Below are 23,221 nucleotides of genomic sequence, written 5' to 3'. Positions count from 1 at the left end.
AGCTCTGGGAGTTGGTGATGGACAGGGAGGCCTGGCGTGCTGCAGTCCATGGGGTCGCAAAGAGTCGGGCACAACTGAGCGACTGAATGACAACAATATATTACTGTAAATCTGGCAAATCTTTAACTGCCCAAACATAAGAAAATTTGAATTCTCCTCAGTCTTTAAAAAGAATGTTTATGAAGGTGAAGTAATAACATGAAAATATTGATAATTTACTGTTAAGTGACAAAATCAGTGCAAAAATTGCATATGAAATAGTATTACAACTATTTTTTTAAATATCTGTACATAAAAAGATTGGGAAAATATATCAAAAGATTTACAATAGTCTTGTTTCAATGATATTATGGATAATTTTTTATTTTTACTTTGTATATTTTCAAAAATGTTTCAGAATTTTTATTACTACTATAACAAAAATATGAATTAAAAATACTTTAAAATATGAATTAAAATCAATTTTTATATTTTTAAAACTTTGGAGCTTACCATTTTGATTTTGCCAGTTAAAGTTTATTGAAGTACAGTTAATTTGCAATGTTGTGTTAGCTTCAGGTGTACGGCAAAGTGTTTCAGTTATACATATACACGTATCCACTCTTTTTAAGATTCTTTTCCATATAGGTCATTACAGAGTATTGAGTAGAGTTCACTGTGCTATAGAGTAAGTCATTTTTAGTTGTATGTTTTATTTATAGTACTAAAACCTATGGACTTTTAAAAAAGTCTTATTGGAGTATAGTTAATTCACAATGCTGTATGAGTTTCAGGTGTACAGAAAATGATTCACTATACATATACATATATCCACTCTCTTTTTTAAAAAAGTTTTTCTCATATAGGCCATAACGGAGTAATGAGTAGAATTCCCTGTACTACACAGCAGATGCCTATTAGTTATCTATTTTATACATCAACATCAGTTCAGTTCAGTTCAGTCGCTCAGTCGTGTCCGACTCTTTTCGACCCCATGGACTGCAGCACGCCAGGCCTCCCTGTCCATCACCAACTCCTGGAGTTTACTCAAACCCATGTCCATTGAGTAGGTGATGCCATCCAACCATCTCATCCTCAGTCATCCCCTTCTCCTCCTGCCTTCAGTCTTTCCCAGCATCAGGGTCTTTTCCAATGAGTCAGTTCTTCACATCAAGTGGCCAAAGTATTGGAGTTTCAGCTTCAGCATCAGTCCTTCCAATGAATATTCAGGACTGATTCTCTTTAGGATGGACTGGTTGGATCTCCTTGCAGTCCAAGGGACTCTCAAGAGCCTTCACCAACACCATAGTTCAAAAGCATCAATTCTTCAGCGCTCAGTGTTCTTTATAGTCTAACTCTCACACTCATACATGACTACTGGGAAAACCATAGCTTTGACTAGACAGACCTTTTTGGCAAAGTAACGTCTCTGGTTTTTAATATTCTGTCCAGGTTGGTCATAACTTTTCTTCCAAGGAGCAAGTGTCTTTTAATTTCATGGCTGCAGTCTCCATCTGCAGTGATTTTGGAGCCCCCCAAAATAAAGTCTGTCACTGCTTCCATTGTTTCCCCATCTATTTGCCATGAAATGATGGGACCAGATGCCATGATCTTAGTTTTCTGAATGTTGAGCTTTAAGCCAATTTTTTCACTCTCCTCTTTCACTCTCATCAGGAGGCTCTTTAGTTCTTCTTTGCTTTCTGCCATAAGGGTGATATCATCTGCATATCTGAGGTTATTGATATTTCTCCTAGCAATCTTGATTCCAGCTTGTGCCTCTTCCAGCCCAGCATTTCTCATGATGTACTCTGCATATAAGTTAAATAAGCAGGGTGACCTTATGCAGCCTTGATGTATTCCTTTCCCGATTTGGAACCAGTCTGTTGTTCCATGTCCAGTTCTAACTGTTGCTTTTTGACCTGCATACAGATTTCTCAAGAGGCAGGTCAGGTGGTCTGGTATTCCCATCTCTTGAAGAATTTTCCACAGTTTATTGTGATCCACACAGTCAAAGGCTTTGAAAGTGAAAGTGAAGTCACTCAGTCGTGTTGGACTCTGCAACCCCTTGGACGGTAACCTACCAGGCTCCGAGGTCCATGGGATTTTCCAGGCAAGAATACTGGAGTAGGCTGCCATTTCCTTCTCCAGGGGATCTTCCCAACCCAGGGACTGAACCCCGGTCTCCTGCATTGCAGACAGATGCGTTACCGTCTGAGCCACCAGGGAAGCCCTCAGCAGAGGCTTTGGTGTGGTCAGTAAAGCAGATGTTTTCCTGGAACTCTTTTGCTTTTTCTATGATCCAACGGATGTTGGCAATTTGATCTCTGGTTCCTCTGCCTTTTCTAAAACCAGCTTGAACATCTAGAAGTTCACGATTCATGTACTGCTGAAGCCTGGCTTGGAGACTTTTGAGCATTACCCTGCTAGCATGTGAGATGAGTGTGATTGTACAGTAGTTTGAGCATTCTTTGGCATTACCTTTCTTTGGGATTGGAATGAAAACTGACCTTTTCCAGTCCTGTAGGCACTGCTGAGTTTTTCAAATTTGCTAGCATATTGAGTGCAGCACTTTCACAGCATCATCTTTTAGGACTTGAAATAGCTCAACTGGAATTCCATCGCCTCCACTAGCCCTGTTGGTAGCGATGCTCCCTAAGGCCCACTTGACTTCGCATCCCAGGATGTCTGGCTCTGGGTGAGTGATCACGCCATCTACATGCAGCAGTGTGTATATGTCCATCCCAGCCTCCCGAATCACCCCTCCATCCTTGCCCCCTCTCCTTTGGGAACCATAGGAGTGTCCTCATGTCTGTGAGTCTGTCCCTGTTCTTTAAATAAGTTCATCCATATCATTTATTTGAGATTCCACATAGGAGTGACATTTTTCTCTGTGTGACTCACTTCACCCAGCACGATTCCATAGGATTTTTTAATGGCAGTCATTTCAAACCCATAGACAGTTGATTCTCTGACAAGCTTATGAATACATTTTAGTCAGAATTATCTTGACATGGATACATTTTCAGCAGGAAAGTATTGACTGGACAAATCCAGTTTTGAGTAATTTATTGCTGAACTAATCAATAATTGACCGGTTTTGGGTATGGTGAAGTTGAACTATTTCAAATAGTTCCCATTTTCACTTTGTTTGCTGGAACTGTTTTCATAAAAATCCAATTTCTCCCTGAAAATCTTAAAAGAGCTGATTCATTGATTATTTTTTTTCCCAATCAGAGTTTCAACTATTAAGATTTCTGTCAATGACTTATTTTGTCCGTCTGCCTTATCAAGTTTTGCAGATTTTCCTTTTGCCAAGATTTAATTCTGTTATTTTTGAGTCAACAATAAATCTTACCATGTTTAGTTTTAGCCATTGTCAGTTTTATTTTAAAGTCATTATGAATTTTTTTTTTTTTTTGTAGCCTACTGATTATCTATTTTTTAAAAATCTAGGGAATTCCCTGGCAGTCCAGTGGTTAGGACTCCTAGCTTCCACTGCAGGAGACAAGGGTTTGATCCCTGGCCAGGAAACTAAGATCCCATATACCATGGAGCATGGCCAAAATGTTAAAAATAAAAATTAAAAAAATACCTCGCCTTCCGCTCTCTCTGACTTCCTGCTTCCCTGGCTTCCTTTCCTCATCACCAACCTCCCAAGCTCATTCCCAACTCAGGGCATTTGCATCTGCTGTTCCTTCTGCCTGGAATACTTTTCCCTCAAATCATCATAAGCTGACTCCTGTCCTCCACATGGCACCTCAACATCCTCTCCTTCTGGAGAAAGGCCCGATTTCTATTTAATTCCACCCTTGCTGCACCATTCTTGTCCCTGCCTGAAACTGTTTCTCTTATTTACCTGTGTATTATCTCCACTACTAAATACAGAATACATGGGAGCAGGGACATTTCATTCTTCTGACACATGTGTATTCCTCAATACATCTTTTTTTCTTAATAAATACTTGTGGAATAGACGAATGATGTATAGAAAGACCAGCGACGGAACAAGGAACAAATGTCATGGAAGAGTCAGAAATGCCATCACTAAAGAGGTGTCTTGTGATTGAAGGATGAGGAGAAATTCAGGTGGTGGGGGCAGGCAGTTCAGAAGGGGAGCTAGTGCATGAACAGAGATGAGAGAAAGGAACACGAGGTCTGGGAAGGTGAGGTCTGTGCAGATGTGTCTAAATGAGAAAGAAGGGAGAGCTTTACTGAGCACTGAGACAGCAATATGGTTGAAGCTTAAATGGTTTCATTACTGCCTGACAGTCACGGCAGCAAGCAGAACAACACACCCAAAGGCATGCTCAACTGTGCCATAATTCCCCGGAAACTCGGAGCATCTTACAGCTCACGAGAGCAGGGATTAAGCTTGCAGATAGCATTCAATTTGCACATCAGCTGACCTTAAACCTAAGAGGTTAGCCTGGGTTATGCAAGTGGACCAGTGTAATCACCAGAGTTCTTTAAATGAGGAATTACGGGGCAGGCTGAGAAAGACCTGGCTGGCCGTTGCTGGCTTTGAAGATGGAAGCGAACCACCAACGAGGAATGGGGGCAATCTCTGGAAGGTGGAAACGACAAAAAAAGTCTTCCCCTAGATGCTCTGGAAAGAAATACAGCCTTGCCAATACCTGGATTTTCACCTCTCAAGACCCTCTTTGGACTTCTGACCTCTGAAACTGGAAGATCATAAATTTGTATTGTGTTACGACACCGAGTTGTGGTTCCTCATTACAGAAGCAGCAGAGAACAAATAGAGACATCAAACACAGATGCTTCATCACTGCAGTCAGATGAGGAAGGGAGAAGCAATGCTCACGGCTCATTTGAGCCCACATTCTGGGGGATGGAAAGTCTTCAGTAGCAACAGAGAAGCAGAATCCCACTACTAGAATGCTGACTTTACCCCGTTCACCTGTGCTTGCATAAGCTGCAAGAACAACCTACAGGGCCTGGGAATCTCAGATCACCTTGCAAGGGTCAAGAGAAAAAGTGAACCAGTGAGCCTGGATGGAGTCCTTGGGGGCAGGCAGCACCGTTTAACCTTACAGTTTCCCCAGGATTTAGAAATCACTTCTTACATGCATCCCTTAAGCAATCTTTTATCAATTTTTATCTATCAAATCTATCAACATTAGATAATAAGTCTTCTGATAGTCTGAGTTTGTTTTGTTTTTTTAAAATGAGAGAACAAGAGTGGATGCTTTCATTGAAAGAAGAGGAATACAATCTCTGAGGACTGTTTTATTCTCTCAGGAAGATGGGCAAACTGGGACTGATCACCATTTTGCACTAATTCTTGCAGAGTTGGTCCTTATAGATCCACCGGATCCCTCTCTTTTGCTCTGTAAATTGAGCCGAAATTGTTCCTGCGACTGGAGAGTGCTGGCTGCCTGCCCAGAAGGGTTGCCTCTGCAGGCTCTGTATAACGAGGCAACCCACACGGCTGACCTCAGCATAAATAAAAGTTCAAGCTGGGACCTAAATTGTTAGCACATTTGCAGTATGAAAGCCAAATAGCCAGAGGAACTGCAGCAGGATGACATCATTCGAACAACTCGCATGATCCTTCAGTCATTCAGAGAACCAGCTTCACAGGTGGCGTTCCGCGCTTGGGAATGACAGCGCGGACCACAGCTGCCCAAGGGCAGGCTTCCTTCTCACTGCAGACCCAGGACAAAACGTTAAGAACGCAGCCACGCTTGCTGTTTGCTTTTGGTCTGTTGGAATGGCTTGTCTGGAGGTGAGGAAAGGTACAAAGATGTTTCATTTCTCTTCGTGAAAAAAGGTTTCTGCAGGTGAATGTGGCAGGAAGAAAGCCCAGATGATACGCTGCTTGCTGCACGACAGACCTAATCGAGAGACAAATTATTGGGGCAGGGAAGAGCCACTTACATATGTCTTTATTTTTGATTATTTATTTGACTGTGCCATCTTAGTTGTGGCACTCGGAATCTTTGATCGTCATTGCAACATGCAGGGTCTTTGGTTGCGGCATGCGAACTCTTAGTTACAGCATGTGGGGTCTAGTTCCCTGACCAGGGATCGAACCCTGGCCCCCTGCATCGGGAGCTTGGAGTCTTAGCCACTGGACCACCAGGGAGGTGGCCCAGGAATAGTGACTTTATCCGGAAGCCAGCTGACAGAGAAGATGGTAGACTCATGCCCCCAAAGACCCATCCTTCCTGAGTTAGAATTCAGGGTCCTTCTATACCAAAAGGGAAGGGAGTCAAGTCAAACACTTCCTGGTTTCATCAGCCTCTACAGGGACCGTGGTAAATTTTTCTGCCCTGCAGTCATTCACAGACGGCCCTGTTAGGATGTTTCATGCTCATGACCAGGAGGCAGGATTCCCAGAGATGGGCCTCTGTGTATAATTTAAGTTTATAGGCACATCCCTTTTGTAGCAAAAGCAATGGAAAGGCTAAAGTAAAAGAAGTGGATCCAATATGGAGTCAGATTTGTTCTTCCTTATTGCACACAAGTACAAACCCTCCACATTTCTTCTGGGCTAATAGAGAGTTCTGGTCATTACTTTGCCTTATCTTGAGCTAACTTTAGAAACCTCTGTTAACCTCCATCCATTCAACTACTGATGTCACTGAAAAAAAAAAGAAGGAAACCTTTCTTAACCATGTTAATAAATGTTATATAAATAGGTAAATTTTGAAGTATTCTTAACGGAAAACAACAGTATATTGTGGTGTGAAACTGAAAATATTCTATTTTAGAATGTCTAGTATTTGTGATTATATTCATTACTGTGGCATTCTACTAGATTTTCCTTCTTCAAATTAATGACCTGTCCTAGAAGAAGAGGTGAAAAAACAGGAGAAAACACCTTAAATTAGATGTTAGAATTTGAACGGCATGTTTGTATATCTTTATGTCCATTTTTTAAAAATCCATAAGCATACATATTTTAAACAATTTGCTAGCTTGCAAAAACATTTATTCATGTTCTTCGCTACACAATACAGCAACTATTCTAAAAGCTTATGGCTACATTTCCCCGGAACCTAACAAAAAACAAAAGATCAGAAGAAAAGAACATCGCTGGAGAAGACTGATGGCACACTTCAGTGGAAGGCAGTGTTTCCCAACACTTTTTTTTATTGTCATTCACCTACAGGGAAAAAACTAAATATTTAAATTGTCTGTAATGGAAACAATGAAATACCAAGGAATAAGATTTTGTCACGTGGGCTTGAGTTTCAGAGGGCCACAAACCATTGTAATATTTGTATCTTTTTTGCCCCTCAAAAACCAATTTTCATCCCCTTGGAGGCACTATTTCCTTCCCCACTTGGGAATGCATGGAATAATCAAAGCAAGACAACATTCTTGCTCCACCTACCCACCCACTCAAAAAAAGGCAGGGGGAAGGATGAAGGAAGGGATTTGAATGTAGGCCCTTCTCCCCCAACCCCATCTATTCTGTGTATAAGCTGATGTGTGTGTTGAGCTGGGTTTTCCAGGAGTGATGCTATGGACATTTGGGGCTGGATAATTCTTGGGTGAGGGTGGGGGTGGGGGGGGTGGAGAGCTGTCCTGTGCATTATAGGGTGTTTAGCAGCATCCCAGGCTTCTACCCTCTAGAGATGCCAGTAGCAAACTCCCAACTCCCAAGCGTGAGAAAAATATCTCTGGTGGCTCAGATGGTAAAGAATCTGCCTGCAATGCAGGAGACCGGGGTTCGATCCCTGCTTTGGGAAGATCCCCTGAAGAAGGGAAAGGCTACCCACTCCAGTATTCTGGCCTAGGGAATTCCATGGACTGTATAGTCCATGGGATCGCAAAGAATTGGACACAACAGAGCAAATTTCACTCAATCATGCATCCAAAATATCTCTCAGTTCAGTTCAGTCACTCAGTCGTGTCCAACTCTTTGCAAGCCCATGAATCCCAGCGCTCCAGGCCTCCCTGTTTATCACCAACTTCCGGAGTTCACTCAGACTCACATCCATCAAGTCAGTGATGCCATCCAGCCATCTCATCCTCTGTCGTCTCCTTTTCCTCCTGCCCCCAATCCCTCCCAGCATCAGAGTCTTTTCCAATGAGTCAACTCTTCGCATGAGGTGGCCAAAGTACTGGAGTTTCAGCTTTAGCATCATTCCTTCCAAAGAAATCCCAGGGCTGATCTCCTTCAGAATGGACTGGTTGGATCTCTTTGCAGTCCAAGGGACTCTCAAGAGTCTTCTCCAACACCACAGTTCAAAAGCATCAACTCTTTGGCGCTCAGCCTTCTTCACAGTCCAACTCTCACATCCATACTAACTGTTGCCAAATGTCCCCTGGCAGGGGGGTAGGGGGCAAAATGACCCCCATCGAGAAACACTGGCCTAGAGTGACTCACAGAGCGGCCACAGTGGGCAGAAGCGGAGCTATGGGGTCTGGAGCGGGAGAGAGACCCGGGGACATAGGCAAACGGCAGGACCACTCTGTGGAATGCCTGCCGCCACTGGAACCAGGGGCTGCGACTTGGTGGCTTACCAAAAGGCACGCTTGCTGTCTTACAGTTCTGTAGGTCAGAAGTCTAGCATGGCTCTCCCCAAATTTAAAATCAAGGCGTCAATGGGGCTGCGGGCCTTTCCAGGGCCTTGAGTGGGGAACCTGTTTTCTGGCCTCCCCCAGCTTCCAGAGGCTGCCCAAGGGCCTTAGCTCATGCTCTGTCCATCTTCAGAACCAACAATGTCCGGTCAAGTCCGTCTCATGTGCCATCTCTCTGCCTCTGAGGCTCATTGCCCTCCCTCTCATATTAAACAGACCCTTGTGACCACACCGGGCCCACCCAGGTCATCGCCCCATCGCCAGGTCAGCCGATCAGCAAACTTATTCCACCTGCACCCTTAATCCCCCTTTGCTTTGTGACTTAACATACGCGCGGGATTCAGGCATTAGAAGGAGAAATCTCTGTTACTGTTGTTTGCTTATGTACTGGGGGCTTTTCTGGGTCTTGGTTGCTACATGCGGGTTTTCTCTAGTTGTGGCAAGTGGGGGCCGCTCTCTAGTTGGGGTGCATGAACTTCTCACTGTGGTGGTTTCTCTCGTTGCAGAGCACGGGCTCGGTCTTTGGGGTGCACAGGCTTAGTTGCTCCTAGGTATGTTGGGACCTTCCTGGAGCAGGAATTGAACCCATGGCCCCCACAATGGCAGGAAGATTCTCACCCACTGCAGTGCCAGGGATGCCCAGGATGGGATGTCGCTGGGAGAGGGCATGAGCCTGCCCGCCACAAGTAAGTCTGCAACGTCCCCACAGACAGCGACCTTCCTGACACTCAGCCCAGAAATGCACGCCGTTTTGAAGGAAAGAGTCCGAGTAAAACACACACTGATTCCTGCTCTTCCTGGTAAGAGACTCTCTGCCCCTTTCTTTATAAAACAACAGAAGTCATTTTTCATCAGGTGATAATATATGGGCCTCGTGTGGACTGTTTCACTAGGGTGTACCCTTCAGCTTGGGAAGTCTCAGGTTAAGGCAAAGACCACTAGACAGAGGGGTGGATAAAGAAGATGTGTTACGTATGTACAACGGAATACTACTCAGCCATAACAAAGAACAAAATAATGCCATTTGCAGCAATATGGATGGACCTAGAGATGATCATAATTGAAGTAAGTCAGACAGAGAAAGACAGGTATCATATGATATCGCTTATATGTGAAATAAAAAAAAAAGGATACCAACAAACTTATTTACGAAACAGAGTCACAGATGTAGAAAACAAATCTATGGTTACCAAAGAGGAAGGGGAGGGAGGGATAAACTAGGAGGTCAGGATTAACATGTATACACTGGTGTGTGTGTGTATTATAGTATATAACATATATACACTGTATATAAAATAGGTAATCAACAAGGACCTCTACCCACTACTCTGTAATGACCTCTATGGGACAAGAATCTAAAAAAAACCCAGTGGCTATATATATATGTGTGTATATATATGTGTGTATATATATGCATAACTGAATCACTTTGCTGTACACCCAAAACTACACAACATAGTAAGTCAACTACAGTCCATTTAAAAATAAAAAGATGGAGCCCTCCAGGCATCGTTTAGTATAGTATGGAAATGGCTGGAGTTTCACTGTGTAATTTCTTTAGTTGTTGAATACCCCTTAATTAAGCCCGATTTAATAAGCATTCTCACAATAGCTGTTATTGGAAGGCTGCCTCCCTCAAAACACCCCTCAAAGCTGTGCCAGGTCTGTGATGACTTCTGACACTTCTATTTAGCTGTGGGGTTCGGGGGTCCATAAACCCCTCACATTGCAAAGAGAATCGAGGGCTTTAAGCCGTTCTGACTTCTAAGCACCTGCCATCAATTGGCTATGTGGTGATATAACTTACAGAGGTTCTTCCCTGTCTCTCCCCTCAAAATTAACCTCTCCACTTACAAAAACCACAGAGTCCAGCGGCAGGCCCCACCGACCAATAATAAACAACACTGTGGTTAGTCGCTCAGTCGTGTCTGACTCTGTGACCCCCCTGGACTGTAGCCCACCAGGCTCCTCTGTCCATGGATTCTCCAGGCAAGAGTACTGGAGTGGGTTGCCATGCCCTCCTCCAGGGGATCTTCCCGACCCAGGGATCGAACCCAGGTCTCCTGCATTGCCGGAGGATTCTTTATCAGCTGAGCTCCTAGGAAGGTTCTCTATTTACATATGTATACTTTTTCATATTCTTTTTTATTATGGTTTATTACAAGATATTGAATATAGTTCCCTGTGCTGTACAATACGGTTTTGTTTTTTATTTGCTTTGTATATAGTAGTTTGCATGTGCTAATTCCAAGTTCCTAGTTTAACCCTCCACATCCTCTCCCCATCAGTAACCATACATTTATTTTCTATGCCTGTGAGTCTGTTTCTGTTTTGTAGAGAAGACCACTTGTATCGTATTTTAGATCCCACATATGAGAGATTTCTGTGGTATTTGTCCCAAGTGTTTCTGAACTCACTGGTTGGCTGAGGGCAAGAAGATGAATCTGAGTCTGGTGACCCTCTGTCGCTTCCTGAAGCCCACCCTTCTTTCCCTTCCCCGAGTCCCTCTCCTTGCTTCTTCTTGGCCATCCCTCTCTTTTCTTTTTTTTACTTTTTGAAAGACACTATATTTAAAAAAAAGGTAAGCCACAGACCAGGAGAAAATATTTATAATACATAGTATCTAGGGAAGGACTTGTATCAAGGATATACAAAGAGCTCTTCCAACTCAACAATAAAAAGACAAACAACTCCATAAAAAATAGGCAAAATTTTGAGCATTCAAAGACACGTGAATGCCAAATGGACTCGTTAATATATGCTCGTAGCATTAAGGAAACACGGATGGAAACAGGATGTTCTCCTGGTGCTGGGGGTGAGTCACAGCATCCTTGGGATCTGTTGGAGAAAGTCAGATATCCAAACACGTTTGGGGCTCCGTTAGGAAGGAAGAGACGGGGAGTGGCTGAGACCTGGCAGTGTCCCCGTGCTTGCCAAGCTCACAGTCTAGTTGGTGGTAAAGTCTACAGTCTTATTTCATAATCAATCACCACCTCCACAAACATGACACCCAGCTTCTTCATAAAGAAGGAGACAAAAGCTATGCTATCTTTTTTCTGAACAACTCTGACTTTTTCGAATGAAATTTTCTTTATTATAAGTAGTTATGTGGATTGCCTACTGTGTTTCAAGTTCTAGGCGTAGGTCCATTTGGCTTGTGCTGTGCTCATTGGTGTCCGACTCTTTGTCACCTCGGGAACTATAGACCGCCAGGCTGCCCTGTCTAAGAGTTTTCCAGGCAAGAATACTGGAGTGGGTTGTGATTTCTTCCTCCAGGGGATCTTCCTGACCCAGGGATGGAACCCACAGCTCCTGAACTGGCAGGCAGATTCTTTACCCCTGAGACACGTGGGAGGCCCGTGGGTCCATGCCTCTGTGTGTTTATTGCAGGAGCACATGCGTAAACTCTGCAGCCCCTCTCCTTCTGTAACACTCACTGAGCTTCGTAGTGGACCAAACAGGACTCCAGGCTGCACCAGGCCTAGAGCCTCTGGGGGTGGAGGGTGGCCAGATAGACAATAAATAAGCAAAACAAAGAGAATGTCAGGCGTGCCTGCCGAGGGGGAGAATAAAGACAGGGGAGGAGAGGGAAGGCCAAGGTGCAGGGTGAGGGGATTTTATATGAAGCGTCCAGGAGGGCCTCGCTGAGAAGGTGACGTTTAAGCAAAGACCTGAAGGTGAGGGAGGGAGTCATGTCTGCATTTGCAGGAGGGGTGTTCCGGGTGAAGAGAAGACGGCACGACCACTGCAAAGACCCGAAGGTGGAGTGTGTGTCATCGATTTGAGGAACAGCAAGGAGCCCAGGAGGCACAATGGTAAAGAATTTCTGCCTGCCAATGCAGGAGACACAGGTTCAATCCCTGGGCTAGGACGATCCCCTGAAGAAGGAAATGGCAACCGACTCCAGTATTCTTGCCTGGGAACTTCCATGGACAGAGGAGCCTGGTGGGCTACCATCCATGGGGTCACAAGAGTTGGACACGACTTAGTGACTAAACACACACACACACACACACACACACACACACATGAGGAGGCCAGGCTCAGAGGCAGGAGCAAGGGAGAATGCAGTGAGAAATTAGGTCAGGGAGATAACTGTGCCCCGGGTCACTCTCAGAGCAGCTCTCAAAGACAGTTGTCCCTCCATCTCAGGGGTTTTCTTTTAATTAAAAAAACTTTTCTGGCCACACCACGAGGCATGCAGTCCCCATGGAACCCCACGGATCCCAGCAGGATCCAGCCCTTGCCCCCTCAGTGGAAGCACGGAGTCTCAACCACCAGACCTCCAGGGACGTCCCATCTCAAGGACACTTTGAAAATTGGTGGGAGTGTTTTATGAAAAACATTTTGTCACCATGATGACAAAGACGCTCCTGGTATTTTATGCGGAGGGGCCAGGGAAGACAGAAGCCCTGCCAATATGTGGGACAGTCCCACTCCTTGGGGAACTGTTTTGTGTTTAACAACTTTCAAATATCTTGCTACATTTTAAAAGGGGAAAGACAAATCAATTTTGTTGTATTTTAAAAGTTTTTATTGGAGTGCAGTTGATTTACAATGTTGTGTTAATTTCATGTGTACAGCAAAGTGATTCAGTTATGCACACACATATCCCCTGGTTTCTAGATTTTTTTCCCACATAGGTCATTATGGAGTATTGAGTAGACTTCCCGGTGCCATACAGTAGGTCTGTATTGGTTATCTATTGTGTACGTAGCAATGTGTGTATGTCAATCCCAGTCTCCCAGTTTATCCCTCCCCCCTTTCTCCCTGGTCACCATTATATTGTTTTCTACATCTGTGACTCTATTTCTGTTTTGTAGATAAGTTGAAAAATCTCTTATTATATGAGCCTGGGACTTAACTTCATTTCACGTATAAACACAAACTGCTTTTTGCACAGTTTGAATGTATACTGTGTTTTCTAGGAGTGTGACTTCCTTGTGAAGCCAGTGAAGCTCCCTGTGGGTTTTGTTTGGAACTTCACTGAGAGTTTTTTTTAATGAATTAATTTATTTGTTTGTGGCTGTGCTGGGTCTTCATTTTGAGCGCGTGGGCTCTTCATTGCTGCGCGCGGACTTTCTGGTTGCAGGGAGCGGGGTCTGCTCTCCGGGTGGGTGAGTGGGGGCCGCTCTCTGGTTGCAGTGCAGGGGGCTCTCACTGCAGGGGCTTCTCTTGTTGTGGGGCACGAGCTCTAGAGTGCAGGCTCAGTACTTGTGGTGCTTGAGCTTAGTTGCTCCTAGCAATGTGGGATTTTCCTGGACCAGGGATCAAACCCACGTCCTTTGCATTGGCAGGTGGATTCCTAACCACTGGGCCACCAGGGAAGTCCTTACCAAGAATTTTGAAACCGTTCAAAAATCAGAGCACCGGAGGCAACACTTTTCTATGGTATCTGAGCAGCTTAAGATACCTGTATCAGCTTATAGTTACAGGAATTCTGTACAAAGGAATGCATACCTTCTTAGTGTTTCATAGTACATCCTGATCGAGCTGTATGCAGAAATCTGTATTTTGCAATACATATTGTTTTATTATACTTTTATTTTTCCTCATATTACAGCTTGGGCACTATATTGATTTTTCTGAAATTATATTTGTAGATTAGTTGTCATACATAAATTTCATGATAGTCAAGAGGGCACTATAAATCCCTATTACAAAAGAGGGTGTTGAGTCCTTTGGACACAAAAATAGGGTTGAAAACTGCTAGTGTAGGAGTCCTGAAGTCCTTTAAAATTTTTTTCTTATATTTTCCTCTGAGAATTAAAGTTACTGGTGAGTTTCAAGCCCAAGAGTGCCGTAGTCCGCGAGTGTCAGCAAGGCCACTCTTGCTGCTTCTGTGGAGAGCAGATTTGGGGGACGCCCAGCGCATCGAGTCGCACACGACTGAAGCGACTTAGCAGCAGCAGCAGCAGCGCTAGTGTGGACGGACTGTCGGCCTCCTGCTCCCGTCGTGCCTGGCCTGGGGCTCTCCACCTTTCCCCTGTCACCCAGCAAGCGTGTCAGAGCACCGCTCAGCCTCTCTGCCCCTCAGCTGCCCCTTCCAGAAGCAGCTCTGTGTGCTCCCCGCTTTCTCAGCTCCCTCGGTCGTCCTGGGTCTGGGCTCTGTGATTCTCCATGGCTTCTGAGCTCATATGTATGTGTGTGTGTATAGCATATATATGCACATATATTTACTTTGTCTATGTGCTTATATTTATTTTACGTACTTGTGTGTGTGTGTGTGTGTGTGTGTGTGTGTGTGTGTGTGGATGTGTGTGTGTGTGTGTGTGTGCATAAATATATCCTGGAGAAGGAAGTGGCAACCCACTCCAGTATTCTTGCCTAGAGTTCCAGGGACAGAGGAGCCTGGTGGGTTACAGTCCATGGTGTCACAAAGAGTCAGACATGACTTAGTTACTGAACATGGATATATATAGAGAGAGAATATTATATACATGTAAAATGTACTCTACTTCTCTTAATTGTCCTCAGAGAGAGAGCTTGTCCAGATTACCTATTCCACCAATTACTGACTGTCATCATGACAGGTGGCAATTTTATAATTTTTTTTTTTATAATTATTTTTTAATTTACAAAAAAGAAGCTAGAAGAAAAGAAACCAAAATAACATGGTTCTCTCTGAAGAATGGCATTCACAAAATTTTTAATTTTCTATACTTTGCATATTTTCTATAATTAAGAAAAACACTTGCTTGTTTTAGCATTAAATTTAAGAAGTTTGAGAGTCCCACACATTGTAAGCATATTTAAAAATAGAAATAATTTTATAGATAATCTAGAACATGGTTTTTGAAGTTAATTTACATTTTAAATATTCCCTTAAATATTCATGTGAAAAATTTAAAGCAACTGAACTATTCCTTAGAATATTCTCCACACTTGATTGGCCAGTAAGTCAAATATATGTTTACCACTTACTCAAAATTAAAAGTGATTTATGGTAAGCTTGTTAAGAATGCTTTCATTCATTTTGAGATATGTGAGAGCTTCGTGAACATCCTTGGCTTAGAAATTACAATATTTAGTTGACTAGAAACTTACTGTATAGATAAACAACAAGGTCCTCCTGGATAGCACAGAGAAGTATATATTCAATATCCTATAATAAACCATAATGGAAAATGACACAAAAAAGAATACGTATACATGCATAACTAAATCACTTTGCTGTACACCAGAAACTAACACATTATAAATCAACTGCACTCCATTAAAAAAAAAATAAAAATTCATCGTATGTAGGAGAGACTGCTGCTGCTGCTGCTGCTGCTTCTGCTGCTGCTAAGTTGCTTCAGTCATGTCCCACTCTGTGCAACCCCATAGACAGCAGCCCACCAGGCTCCCCCATTCCTGGGTTTCTCAAGGCAAAAACACTGGAGTGTGTTGCCATTGCCTTCTCCAATTCATGAAAGTGAAAAGTGAAAGTGAAGTTGCTCAGTCAACTTCCACTCCTCAGTCCATAGGATTTTCCAGTCAAGAGTACTGGAATGGGGTTTGCCTTCTCTGTAGGAGAGACTACATGTACCTAAAAAATTTTACTCCCCCACTGGAGGCAGGAATGTAAACATATTTGTGGAAACACCACATTCAAATATTTACCTAAAACTGGTTACTTTTACAAACAGCTTCAAAACACCCAAAGCTAGTTAATTCATGCAGGACTGTTTGCTGATTTTATTATACTTGAAATGTTGGCCAAAGAACTTGTTGATCATGACAATGCTTTCTTTAAGAACAAAAACAAAAGCAGCTACCGAGGGGGCAATGGAATCCCTGTGTTGCTGGGGGTGGAGTTGTGGGTGCTGCGCCAGAGGCGTCTGGATCTCGCTGATGCCCGCCCCCCAGCTTCTGGGCACCTGTGACCCTCAGCGAGGCTGCCTTGGACTTACAGGGGCCGCTTGGCCTCCTGGGTCTCCTTGCCCGGGGTAACCCCAGCCCGTGACCGGCTGGTGCAGGGAAAAGTGTGAAAGCCCAGTTTCCCTGCCATGTGTCAGGATGCACTCTGAGGCACATTCCAGTGCTCCCCATGGAATCGGGCAGAACCCCCGCTGTGAGACTGAGACCCCTGGGACTTGGCTTCTCTCTTTCTGTCCACTTCCCGGACAGTACACACATCTGTGATAAACCACACACAGGGACTCCCAAGCTGGAATCCGCTTCTGTCTCAAAGTTCAGCTTCTTTAGGGAAAAATGTTAGTATAAAAATTTCTTCTGATTGTACTGAGGACACAACAGGATTTATTTTTATACCAAGTTGATTATGACATACGCTGGAGTTAGAGACATTTTACATATCTAGAAACGATGCTAGGTCACTGAGGAACTATTAGGATTAGGGGCTACTGAGAACTAACAACGTTTGGATGAGAGCATTTTATACCAGTGACCCATAAATTGACAATCCAGGTCTTTGGTCTGCAGAAAAAGGGCTCTTGGGACCCACTCTTGGGGGCTTCCCTCGTAGCTCAGTCAGTAAAGAATCTGCCCGCAATTCAGGAGACAACCTGCAGGAGACCTGCAGAAAAAGGGCTCTTCCTGGTCCACTTGGAAGACTCAGTATTTGACGAAGTGGTAACCTGGGGAAAACCATAGTCAGGGGAAAGGGAATCGGCTCTTAAGAGAAGTTTCACACAGGTCGTCATGACGTAATAGACCCCTTTGTTCGCCTACAGAAATGCTTCTCTCTACCAAGTCTCACTAGACACCCAGACTTTTGGAGTATTCCTTCTCCCCAGGTGGCACTGAGAAATGCTGACTGACCCTGGGTGGACTTTTACCTACTTGACAAATGACAGGGTTTATACTGAAAGACGCGAAGCCACTTCCCCAGGATGATTTGTCCAGGAAATGGGAGTGCAGGGGGTGAACTCAAGCAGTCTGACTCTGGCGTCCTTGTCTTTAACCGCTGCCCCCAAAACTCACAGCGTTGTCTCATGTTTATCATGAGAGGTGCACGCACAAGGCTGAGCAAAGAAGCTTGCCGAAGGCATCGGTGATTTAGTTGCTCAGTCGTGTCCGACTCTTTGCGACCCCATGGACTGTAGCCCTCCAGACTCCTCTGTCCATTGGATTCTCCAGGCCAGAATACTGGAGTGGGTTGCCATTTCCCTCTCCAGGGAATCTTCCCGACCCAGGGATCAAACCCGAGTCTCCTGCATTGCAGGCAGATTCTTTACCGACTGAGCTACCAGGGAAACCCTCAAGAGTGGGTCCCAAAAAGTATTCTTTGTCTTGTAAAACTAGTTGGGTGTATGCCTTTCCTTCCTCTAATTAATTAATCCCTCATAATTAAACCCTCTTGGAGAAGGAAATGGCAACCCACTCCAGTATTCTTGCCTGGAGAATCTTGTGGATTGAGCAGCCTGGTGGGCTACAGTCCATGCGGTCTCGAGTGTCAGACACGACTTAGTGACTAAACCAAACCAATTAAACCCTCTAGATTCAATAAAAGTCTTCTTTAAATAATTTCTCCTGGTCCCATCTACACTACAGAGTATTATCAGGGTGGGTGGGGGGGTGTCAAGGAGGTGGCCATGGTGACCACTAAAAGCCCTCAAAAGTCAAAGGAATCTCGGCTAGTCCAGCCTCCCGATCCTACTTAAAATCTGTTACAAGTCTGCCAGACCTCGAGATGAGAGTTTTATTTTATTAAAAAAGGCAGCGGCTTTCCTAACACCTCATGATATTCATGAAGACCAAAGGCACCATTTTGAAACAATGAGAATGCTGTTACTCAAAGCATTTCCAGAACTTCAGACGTATTTTACAAATCACAGAAAAATAATCAATGAGGGACTTCCCTGGTGGGCCAGTGGTTAAGGCTCTGTGATTCCAATGCAGGGGGCGCTGGTTCCATCCCTGGTCAGGGAACTAAATCCCACATGCTGCATGGTGGGGCAAAAAAATGAAAGAAAAAAACCCACCAAAAACACCCAAATAGAAAAAAAAAAAATCAATGATATTGTTGCATAACTAAACATACCAATTTCTACTGTTCCATTAGGAAAGCGTAAAGCTTTTCTGTTGGCAGCTAACAGCTTTGTATGGTGGTTTCTAGCTTTGGGTTTGGCCCTTCCTAGTCTTGCCCTAGGCTTTTTTGTTGATCTGACTCTGGAGGCCTCCAGTTCTCCACTGACGGACTATTTAAAAAAAAAAAAGAGAAGAGAAGAAAAGAACGGAGCATAGAGGCGCAAAATCTGTGAGCAGTCACTGTGCCAACATATCTCATACAAAAACGAAACAAGAATGAACACATCAGAGAACTACTAAACTGGGAGGAAGGCAGAGAATTTACACATTTTTCGTTCTGGTCTCAATGTTACACTAGACGTGTTGACAGCAATGGATTCTAACAGGTCCTCCCCACAGAATCTACCTACCTAGAAGCCGACGGGCTGCAGATAATCAGTTCTTCAATTTTCCTTTCTGATAAGTGAAATTTCCTCACTCAGCTAATAATCAACCTCTGGAACCTAAATAGTATGTTTGTTGTCTCTGCAGAAAGAAGTTTAGTGATTAGATAATTATATTACCCATCAATTACTGTTTCTAAACCAACTAGGACTGCCAAATAATGAAGCTCTCTCTAAATGACAATGAGAATTGCAAGCGCCTGAGTTCAGATGTTCCTAGCATACCAATTATATTAAATGATTAATCAATTTCTGTGGGTGGGGGCAGGGAAGTGCCCTTTCTGAGGATTTGAGAGCGAGCTGTGAGCTGCGTGTTTTAGCTGCTTCATTAAATCTGAGTGCTTTGACGATGTGTTTTAAAGGTACAGGCTAACTGTGCCACCTCTGCAGCAGATTTTGTTTTTTAGGAAACTTGATCAGTGTTTCCTAGCAGGCTCTAAGTTTATTTTTCCTGTATGGAAATGGTTGAAAACTACATATATACTGATTATTTTCACTGCAGCATGAATAGCAACAGCTAAAAATCTATGAACAGGCTAAACATCCAACCCACATTCCCAAGGCTGAACTGGAGGAGGATGGTGGAGAAAGGATTCCTGGGTAAAAACCACCACTGTGGGTGAGTCTGTGGGGTGGTCAAGACGTAGCTGGTGGCATACAGATGTCGCATGTCACCTCACTGCTGGTATGTCAGGCTGTTTGATGCTTCCAGGACAAATCCAAATAATGCAAAATTTTCTCCAAATGATGGATATTTATAAAAGCTCAACTGTTCACAAATATTCGGTTCTCTCTCTTACCTGGTGAAATCTCACTTCCCTACATCGAACTCAGGTAGAGCCATGGAACTTGCTTCAGACGACTTCCTGAGAAAAAGCTCTAAAGGCTGGGGTATGCTGTACCACGCTCCCTTTGCCCTTTGCCATGGAAGGCTGGTGATGTGCTAGAGTGGCTATTCCAATAGCCTGGTTTCTGAGATGAGGACCATGACCAGCCCTCCATGAGCATGTAGGTTGTTCAAGAAAGAAACCTTTTTATTTATTTATTTTTTGCTTGTTTTTTGTGTTTTTTTTTTTTTAATTTTATTTTATTTTTAAACTTTACATAACTGTATTAGTTTTGCCAAATATCAAAATGAATCCGCCACAGGTATACATGTGTTCCCCATCCTGAACCCTCCTCCCTCCTCCCTCCCCATTCCATCCCTCTGGGTCGTCCCAGTGCACCAGCCCCAAGCATCCAGTATCGTGCATCGAACCTGGACTGGTGACTCGTTTCATACATGATATTTTACATGTTTCAATGCCATTCTCCCAAATCTTCCCACCCTCTCCCTCTCTCACAGAGTCCATAAGACTGTTCTATACATCAGTGTCTCTTTTGCTGTCTCGTACACAGGGTTATTGTTACCATCTTTCTAAATTCCATATATATGCATTAGTATACTGTATTGGTGTTTTTCTTTCTGGCTTACTTCACTCTGTATAATAGGCTCCAGTTTCATCCACCTCATTAGAACTGATTCAAATGTATTCTTTTTAATGGCTGAATAATACTCCATTGTGTATATGTACCACAGCTTTCTTATCCATTCCTCTGCTGATGGACATCTAGGTTGCTTCCATGTCCTGGCTATTATAAACAGTGCTGCGATGAACACTGGGGTACACGTGTCTCTTTCCCTTCTGGTTTCCTCAGTGTGTATGCCCAGCAGTGGGATTGCTGGATCATAAGGCAGTTCTATTTCCAGTTTTTTTAAGGAATCTCCACACTGTTCTCCATAGTGGCTGTACTAGTTTGCATTCCCACCAACAGTGTAAGAGGGTTCCCTTTTCTCCACACCCTCTCCAGCATTTATTGCTTGTAGACTTTTGGATCGCAGCCATTCTGACTGGTGTGAAATGGTACCTCATAGTGGTTTTGATTTGCATTTCTCTGATAATGAGTGATGTTGAGCATCTTTTCATGTGTTTGTTAGCCAGAAAGAAACCTTTTTAATTTTAAGCCACTGAGATATAGAGGTTGTTACTGTAGCCTAATCTAGTCTACCTGACTGATGCAATATACCTAACTAATTTCCCTTAGGGATTTCAGAATTTGGAGATGGAATGAGAGCTTAGAATTGAAAGCATAAAACAAACAGTTGAACTTTTGAGAACTTACTCTACATAAGTGAAGTAAAATGAAGGGAAAGTAGCTCAGTTGTGTCCAACTCTTTGAGACACCATGGACTATACAGTGCATGGAACTCTCCAGGCCAGAATACTGGAGTGGGTCACCTTTCCCTTCTCTAGGGGATCTTCCCAACCCAGGGATCGAACCCAGGTCTCCCGCATTGCAGGCAGATTCTTTACCAGCTAAGCCACCAGGAATACTGGAGTGGGTAGCCTAACTCCTCTTCAGCGCACCTTGCTAACCCAGGAATTGAACCCGGATCTCCTGCATCACAGGTGGATTCTTTACCAACTGAGCTCTCAGGGAAGCTCATTATGTAAAGTCACCCTCAAGAAACTTAAGAGCAGAGAAATGATGCAACATAGCAACAGTAAGGTAGCAGCCAGCCTACAATTCATTTAATATAGCATCATGGTACTTAAAGGTGTATGGATTTTAATAGAAAAATGGCCAAAGGATTACAACAGGTCACCATAAGACAAAGTAAGACAAACATAAAAAGCAGGCTCGACTTCCTTTATTCGTCAGCGTCAAAAGAGGCTATGCTATCATAAGAAAGAGTGCAATTAACAGTAGCTTAACGCAACAAAGCTTTCTGGTTTGTGCGGGCTGATGGGGTTGAGCAGCTTTTTCTACCACTTTCTAGCTACGAGATCAGAATCACTGGCTTTCATTGACTTACCAGCTCTTGATTGCCTTGGAAGATGTGTCATTTGTTTTCACGTGTTGGCAAGAATGTCACTAAGACCCCTACCTAAAGTAGGGCCACTGGGTGAAACATAGGTCAGCTGTATGCCCAAGAAAAAGCTATGGCGTGTGGCTTTGCTTCTGCCACACTCAGAAGAGTAAAAATAAAAGTAGATGACAATTCTATCAGACTGGACGAGATGTCTCTGTCAGTACATCTTTTTTTTTTTTTTGCTTGCTTGCTATTTATGATAAACAGTTTTTTGAAGTTTTAAGTTCACAGTTAAATTTCTCATAAACCCTCTGCCCTTACATGCGTATAGCCTCCCCCATCATCAGTATCCTCTTCCAGCACGGCACACTTGTTACAGCTGATGAACCAGCATTACAATATTATCACTAAATACCATAGTTCACAGTAGGGTTCGCTCTTGGAGCTGTACATTCTGGGGGCTTAGACAAACGTATAGTGATATTACAGAGCATCATACAGCGTGGCTTCCGGCCGTAAAATATCCTCGGTACTCTGCCTATTCCTTCCTTCCTCCCTCTGACCATTGGCAACTGCAGATACGCAGATGACACCACCCTTATGACATAAAGCAAAAAACCAAAGAACCTCTTGATGAAAGTGAAAGAGGAGAGTGAAAAAGTTGGCTTAAAGCTCAACGTTCAGAAAACTAAGATCATGGCATCCGGTCCCATCACTTCATGGGAAATAGATGGGGAAACAATGGAAACAGTGACAGACTTTATTTTGGGGGGGCTCCAAAATCACTGCAGATGGTGACGGCAGCCATGAAATTAAAAGACGCTTACTCCTTGGAAGAAAAGCCATGACCAACCTAGACAGCATATTAAAAAGCACAGACATTACTTTGCCAACAAAGGTTCGTCTAGTCAAAGCTATGGTTTTACCAGTGGTCACGTATGGATGTGAAGAAAGCTGAGTGCCGAAGAATTGATGCTTTGGAACTGTGGTGTTGGAGAGGACTCTTCTTGAAGAGTCCCTGGGACTGCAAGGAAATCAAACTAATCAATTAGTTCTGAATATTCATTGGAAGGAAATATTCAGGAAATATTTCAGGACGTGACTGAGTGACTGAACTGATCCTGTTTACTGTCTCTGTAATTTTGCCTTTTCCAGAATGTCATATAGATGGAATCATACAGTAATATACATACTGTATATTAACTCTGCCATTGTGCTTCTAGGAATTAATCCTACAGATAAACGAAGATATATGCAAAAAACTTTCTGTAAAAGAGACTGGAAAAAATATTCATCAGTAGGGGCCACATTATGACAAAATACTGTGCACTCATAAAAAGAACAAGGAAGCTCTTGATGAACCGGTGTAGAATAAGCTCAGATATGTTGTTGTTCAGTCGCTCGGTCATGTCCAACT

General features: G+C 43.5%; 1 long non-coding RNA gene across 1 annotated transcript in view; it reads left to right on the top strand.

Moving 5' to 3' along the window:
- LOC129642933 (uncharacterized) overlaps window positions 1-14,627 on the top strand; it is a 30,357-nt gene extending 15,730 nt beyond the window's left edge. The window contains exons 2-3 of the long non-coding RNA XR_008709936.1: window positions 9,039-9,332; window positions 14,297-14,627. This is a non-coding gene — a long non-coding RNA (uncharacterized LOC129642933). The remainder of the gene's footprint in view (window positions 1-9,038; window positions 9,333-14,296) is intronic.
- The last annotated feature ends 8,594 nt before the right edge of the window (window positions 14,628-23,221 follow it).

Source organism: Bubalus kerabau, chromosome 2, assembly GCF_029407905.1.
Source record: "Bubalus kerabau isolate K-KA32 ecotype Philippines breed swamp buffalo chromosome 2, PCC_UOA_SB_1v2, whole genome shotgun sequence".
NCBI lineage: Eukaryota > Metazoa > Chordata > Mammalia > Artiodactyla > Bovidae > Bubalus > Bubalus kerabau.
This window is presented reverse-complemented; position numbering and strand designations above follow the sequence as displayed.